At 43.1% G+C, this 6,046-nt stretch overlaps 1 long non-coding RNA gene across 1 annotated transcript in view; it reads right to left on the bottom strand.

The window, feature by feature from the left end:
- Positions 1 to 2,552: 2,552 nt before the first annotated feature.
- The window catches only part of LOC118573325, a 61,426-nt gene continuing 57,932 nt past the window's right edge, over positions 2,553 to 6,046 (bottom strand). Inside the window, exon 4 of the long non-coding RNA XR_004943611.1 lies at positions 2,553 to 2,887. This is a non-coding gene — a long non-coding RNA (uncharacterized LOC118573325). The remainder of the gene's footprint in view (positions 2,888 to 6,046) is intronic.

The following is a 6,046-nucleotide window of genomic DNA, read 5'->3' as shown; positions in this document are numbered from 1 at the left end:
TTCGAGGCCAGCCTGGTCTACAGAGCTAGTCCAGGACAGGCTCCAAAGCTACAGAGAAACCCTGTCTTGAAAACAAAACAAAACAAAACAAAAAGTAAACCTATTCTATCAGTAATAAATATCCTAATATTGAATTATCTCATAGCTTTTTGTAAAAGATGGCCAGAGACGTATCAGGCTTTCCAATGTTGAATTGTCTTATAATTTTGGATATAAAGCAAAAGATGGATAGAGAGTTATCACGTAATCTGAAACAAAGCAAACATAGTTTACACTTGTACTGGCTGGCTTTGCAGGTCAACTTGACACAAGCTGGAGCCATCAGAGGAAGGAGCCTCACAGGAGGAAATGCCTCCATGAGATCCAGCTGCAAGGCATTGTCTCAATTAGTGATCAACAGGGGAGGGCCCAGCCCATGGTGGGTGGTGCCATCCCTGGGCTGCTGGTCCTGGGTTCTATAAGAAGGTGGCCTGAGCAAGCCAGGGGAAGCAAGCCAGGAAGCAGCACCCCTCCATGATCTCTGCATCAGCTCCTGCCTCCAGGATCCTGCCCTGTGCTGTGGGATGATCCTTCTGTACACTGTGAATATGTAGTGCTCTCATTGGTTGAAAATAAAGCTGTTTTAGCCTATGGCAAGGCGGTATAAGGTTAGGCTTAACAGTCAAACTAAGAACTCGGAGGAAGAGGGGTGGAGTCAAGAGAGACTCGAGCCAGCTGCCCAAGAAACAAGATGCCAGAGGAGCAGTAAAGCCATAGACCACATGGCAATACATAGATTAACCCATTTTTATTAATTTAAATGTAAGAGCTAGTTAGTAATAAGCCTAAGCCATCAGCCAAGCATCCTGTAATTAATATCAGAGTTTGTGTGTTTATTTGAGATCGGGCAGACAAGACAAAAAGCACCTCTTCTGATTACAGCCCTGCTTTGAGTTCCTGTCCTGACTTCCTTCAGGGGTGAATAGCAGTGCTGAAGTGTCAGCCTTTCCTCCCCAACTTGCTCTTTGGTCATGGTGGGTTTCATCACAGCAGTAGAAACCCTAACTAAGACAACATAACATTACATTATTAATGTATTCTTATGTTATTGTTAATGTAATAAAATCAGGGCCAATGCCTTAAACAGGTACAGGTGAATATTTATTTTTTAATTAATCTTAAATGGAAGCAGAGGAATGAGAATCAGGATTTCAAGGCCAGCCTCAGCTATATAGCAAGTTCAAGGCCAATCTGGGTCACAGAATCTCCTCGCCAAAAAAAAAAAGGGGGGGGGGGGGAGAAGGAAGAAAGGTACATGGACAGGTTGGGAAGCAGAAATAATCCCAAAAAAATTTAATTAAAAGCTTTGCCATACGGTTGGGGATTTCAAGCGAAAGGCCCTGGGTTCGGTCCTCAGCTCCAGGAAAAAAAAAAAAAAAGCTTTGCCACAAACCAACCTGCTTCTGAAAGGAAGCAGGGTTAATTGGGTTAATAAAGATTACACTTCGTGTACCTGGGAAACATAAAAGCCAAAGAAACAGAAATAAACTGTGCACCACACTTTAATGACATTTACCTTTCTCATTCTATCTTTTACAAAAGACAGAGGTAACAAATAAAACGGGCTGTGGAGGTTATAATAATCTAACAAACCAATTTACAAGGCAGAACGCACATTATCCCCAATGTCAATAGAAAATAGTGATAAGACGCCAGACTGCCTAAGAAGGAGTGAACTAGCCCAGGCTGGGAAATAATGACAATATTTAAATTATATAGAGCACATTCTCTGACTATAATGCCTCAAGACAGAAATCAGTAATGAGATTTTAAATTCTAACCTTTTTAATGTGTATGGATGTTTTGCCTGCATGCACATTCATGTGCCAAATACAGACCTGATGCATGGTGAGGCCAGAAGAGAACACTGGATCCCTTGGAATTGGAGATACAGGCAGTTGTGAGTGCTGGGAACTGAGTCTGGGTCCTCCTGAAGAGCAGCTAGTGTTCTGTTAAATTATTTCTCTAGCACCTGAGATGTCAAAGTCTAAATAACCAGAATTTAGCATTTTAACTACAAATGCACGTGAGCATTAAGTTAAATTGCATGTAAGCAAAACATCCAGATTCTAGTAGTAACTTCCTGCAACTGTTTTCTTCATGCATAGCTATATACTTACACACACAGATTACAAATTGAGTCCTATTGTTCAGGGAAACAGTGAAGAAAGTAACATATAAACTGTTATTAACCTTCATGAATTGACAGAGGTGGAAGTTCAGTGAGCCTGCTATTCATGGAAGAGATGTGATGTTCTCACAAACTCATCCCCCTACCCAGCTTTATCATTGTTGTAACCATTGAAATTAAGAAAGAAAAAGAACATTTTTGGGTCATAGTGGTGCACATCTTTTAATCCCAGCACTCGGGAGGCAGAGAGGCAGGCAGATCTCTGTGAGTTCAAGGCCAGCCTGGGCTACATAGTAAGTTCCAGGACGGCCAGGGTTATGTCTCAAGAGAGAGACAGAGACAGACACACACACACACACACACACAGAGAGAGAGAGAGAGAGAGAGAGAGAGAGAGAGAACAACTTGAAGACAGCAAGTACTTTACTCATGGAGTAAATATCGGATGTAGGTGTGACAGGTGAAAAACAGAACTAAATCCTCCTTCTGACTTCGTATTCCAAAGAGCCCAGGGACTGTGCTTCTGCCTCGCCATGCCCATTGTGGCTTCACCCTCATGGCACATGGCAGTGCACCTCTGGTGTTCTGAAACTGGCAGCCAGTCAGATGGGGATTTGCTCTCTCCTGATGACAAAGCCGGGCTGTGTTGTCAGCTTCCACTCCTGCTGGTAGCTCTGGGTATCCACAGCTACCAAGGAAACATCTTGCCCTGAGGACCTGAAATTAAGTAGAGGATTGTTGGTTTAGTTGTGACTCATTCTCAGAATTTTCTCCTTCAAAGGTTGAGGCCAGAGGCCTCTACACTGTGCCTTCAAATGAAACACTGGAGAATATATATACACATATACATGGAACTGATAAAAATCAAAATAAGATGAATGGAGCCAGGCGGTGGTGGCGCATGCCTGTAATCCCAGCACTCGGGAGGCATAGGCAGGTGGATCTCTGTGAGTTCGAGGCCAGCCCGGTCTACAGCACTAGTCCAGGACGGGCTCCAAAGCTACAGAAAAACCCTATCTCGAAAAACAAAGAAAGAAAGAAAGAAAGAAACAAACAAACAAACAAAAAGATGAATGGGAAAATTCTCCATTGCTGATTGTTGAAGTGTTAGCCCTTTGTTGTATTTTTTCCTTTATTTTTTGTGTAAACTTCTACAAAATTTTTTCCTGGAACTCACTCTGTAGACCAGGCTGACTTCGAACTCAGAGATCTGTCTGCCTCTGCCTCACAAGTCCTGTATTAAAGGTGTGTGCCACCACTGCCTGGCTCTTCCTACAAAGTTTTAATAAAATAAGGAACAGTTCTAGCTGGACAGTGGTGGACTTTAATCCCAGCACTTGGAGGCAGGGACCAGCAGATCTCTGTGAGTTTGAGGCCAGCCTGGTCTACAGAGTGAGTTCCAGGACCGCCAGAGCCACACAGAGAAACCCTGTCTCAGAGGTGGGGGGGGGGACCTAAAATTTAAAAGACAAGTTGTCTGAATTATTCCTGCCCTCAGCCTCAATTTCCAGGAACAAATTTTAAGACTTTTATGAGTTCTGGTTTTTCTGGTGGCTGTAGTGAACAGTTTCCAATTATGTGTCTGTGTCTCCCTTACCTCTTAACTAATTTGCATTAACATTTTAAACATTTAATTGACACTCCATAATTATGATTAAGTATTTTGTGCTTTGACATTGAATTATTCCTGGATGTTTTAAACAAAACATTTTTTAGTAGGTTACTGTGTCCATACTATTTGCTGGAGACTTAGAAAGGGGCTTGCAGGGAAAATGGAATTCTATGCCACAAAGGCCCTTTCCCTCTTCAGAAGAAATGGTCTCAACACCTTTAGTCCCATAGATGCCTGTGTAGTTTGAATGAAAACGTCCCCCATAGTCTCGGGCATTTGACATTAGTCCCCCGATGGTGGTCCCGTTTGGGTATGTTTGGTTGGAGGAAGTATGTCCCTAGGGGCAAACTTTGAGGAGTCAAGAACCATATGCACTCCCTATTAGCCCTTCTTGTTGTTAGATTTTCTTTTGCTCTACCCCATGTTGGAACACCAAATTGTTGTTGGTTATTTCTACTCTTGGGGGGGGGGTGTCTGCCACCCAGCTCCCAAATAAATCACACATGGAAGCTTATTCTTAATTATAAAGGCCTGGCTTTAGCTTGGCTTGTTTCTTGCCAGCTTTTCTTAACTTTAAATTATCCCTTCTACCTTTTGCCTCTGAGCTTTTCTCTTTCTTTTACTTACATAAATCTTACTTTCACTCTTACTCCGTGTCTGGCTGGGTGGCTGGGTGGCCCCTAGCATCCTCCTCTCCTTGTTCCCTTCCTCTTTCTTCCTCTTTCTCCTCCCAGGTTTCTCTTCCTATTTATTCTCTTTGCCTGCCAGCCCTGCCTATTTCTCTCTCCTGCCTACCTATTGGCCGTTCAGCTCTTTATTAGACCATCAGGTGTTCTAGACAGGCAAAGTATCACAGCTTCATGGAGTTAGACAAATGCAACATAAACAAAATTAACACACCTTAAAATAATATTCAAGAATACCTTCTGCTTCATATGTGTAGTTCAAGATGTGAGCCTCAACTCTCAACTTCCAGTTCCAGTGACCATGTATAGCTACATGCTTCCTAGCTACCAGTCAGGACAGTGACAGACTTCTCCCTCTGGAACCATAAGCCCCAAATAAACCCTTCTTTAAGTTGCCTTGGCTATGGTGTTTATCACAGCAACAGAAAGTAACCAATACAATGCCTTTTCTTGCTTATTTGTTTTTATGGACTTATTCCAAACCTGCCACTGTTTTTTTTTTTTTTATTAAAAACATAAAATATTAACTTAATATTATTGATTTGGTGGTGCTGGCAGCTGAACCTGGTATCACATGTGATAGGTGAGTAACTACCACTGTACCCCCAGCCCTTGTTTAGACTTTTTTCAATTGCCCTTTTCCTTTTATAGAAAAAAAAATCCTCATACCAAGTTAAATTTTTGTAATTCCTCATATCAGGAAATTCCTCCCCCATCTCCTCTCTAGGCAAGGAATAGAAATCAAGCATCAGGGTTGGGGTGTGGCTCAGCTGGTAGCATGCTTGTCTAGCATACACCAGGGCCTGGCTTCAATCCCCAGCACTGAATAAAATGGTGTGGTAATGCACACATGTAATCTCAGCACTCAGGAAATAGAGATAAGATTTCAAGTTCAAAGCCCTTGCTGCATAGTGAAGGCTATTTTTTTTTTTTGAAGGCTATCCTGAGCTACATGAGCTCCTTTCTCAAAAAATTAAAAAACTGTAGAAAATACTTACAAAATCTCCTTAGACGAGGATGGGGGAAGGTTGTTGAGAAGAAGGAAAGGCTCAAAAGAGAATCTTTCATTAGCTTTGGTTGCCCCTTGGACCTTGCTCTGGTTATTTATTGTTATTTAACAGTCCTAAATTTGGTGGTCAAAAGCAACACCCATTTTATATTGCCAATGATTCTATGTGTTTACTGGGTCTGTTGGGCCGGTTTTTAGCTGCGTGTGATGTGGGCTGTGGCTGTGTTCATCTGGGCATGAGGCTGGGCCGGGCCGTTTCAGTAGCTCCTTCCCATGGCTGGCAGGGACAGAGGCTGGCAGCTGGCAGCTCAGCAGGGTTGTTGGCTGGACACGCATTTGGCCTGTCCACGTGGCTTGTGCTTTTCACAGCATGGCAGCTGAGTTTCCAGTGTCCCCAGAGAAGTAAGCAGAAACTGCCAGACTGCTCTCCCAGGCTGGGTCTAGAGAGCGCATCCCTGGGAAGGCTGCATGTCTGCTATTGGCCATCTTTGTGGTCCTGAAAAGGCTCCTGTATCCTCCAGCATCACATTCATCCTTGGCTCAGCTTGCTTTCCTGGCTCTGCTCTACT

The sequence above is a fragment of the Onychomys torridus genome, chromosome 23, assembly GCF_903995425.1.
Source record: "Onychomys torridus chromosome 23, mOncTor1.1, whole genome shotgun sequence".
NCBI classification, from domain to species: Eukaryota; Metazoa; Chordata; class Mammalia; order Rodentia; family Cricetidae; genus Onychomys; species Onychomys torridus.
The sequence above is the reverse complement of the archived record's forward strand: the minus strand, read 5'-3'. Positions and strand labels throughout refer to the sequence as shown.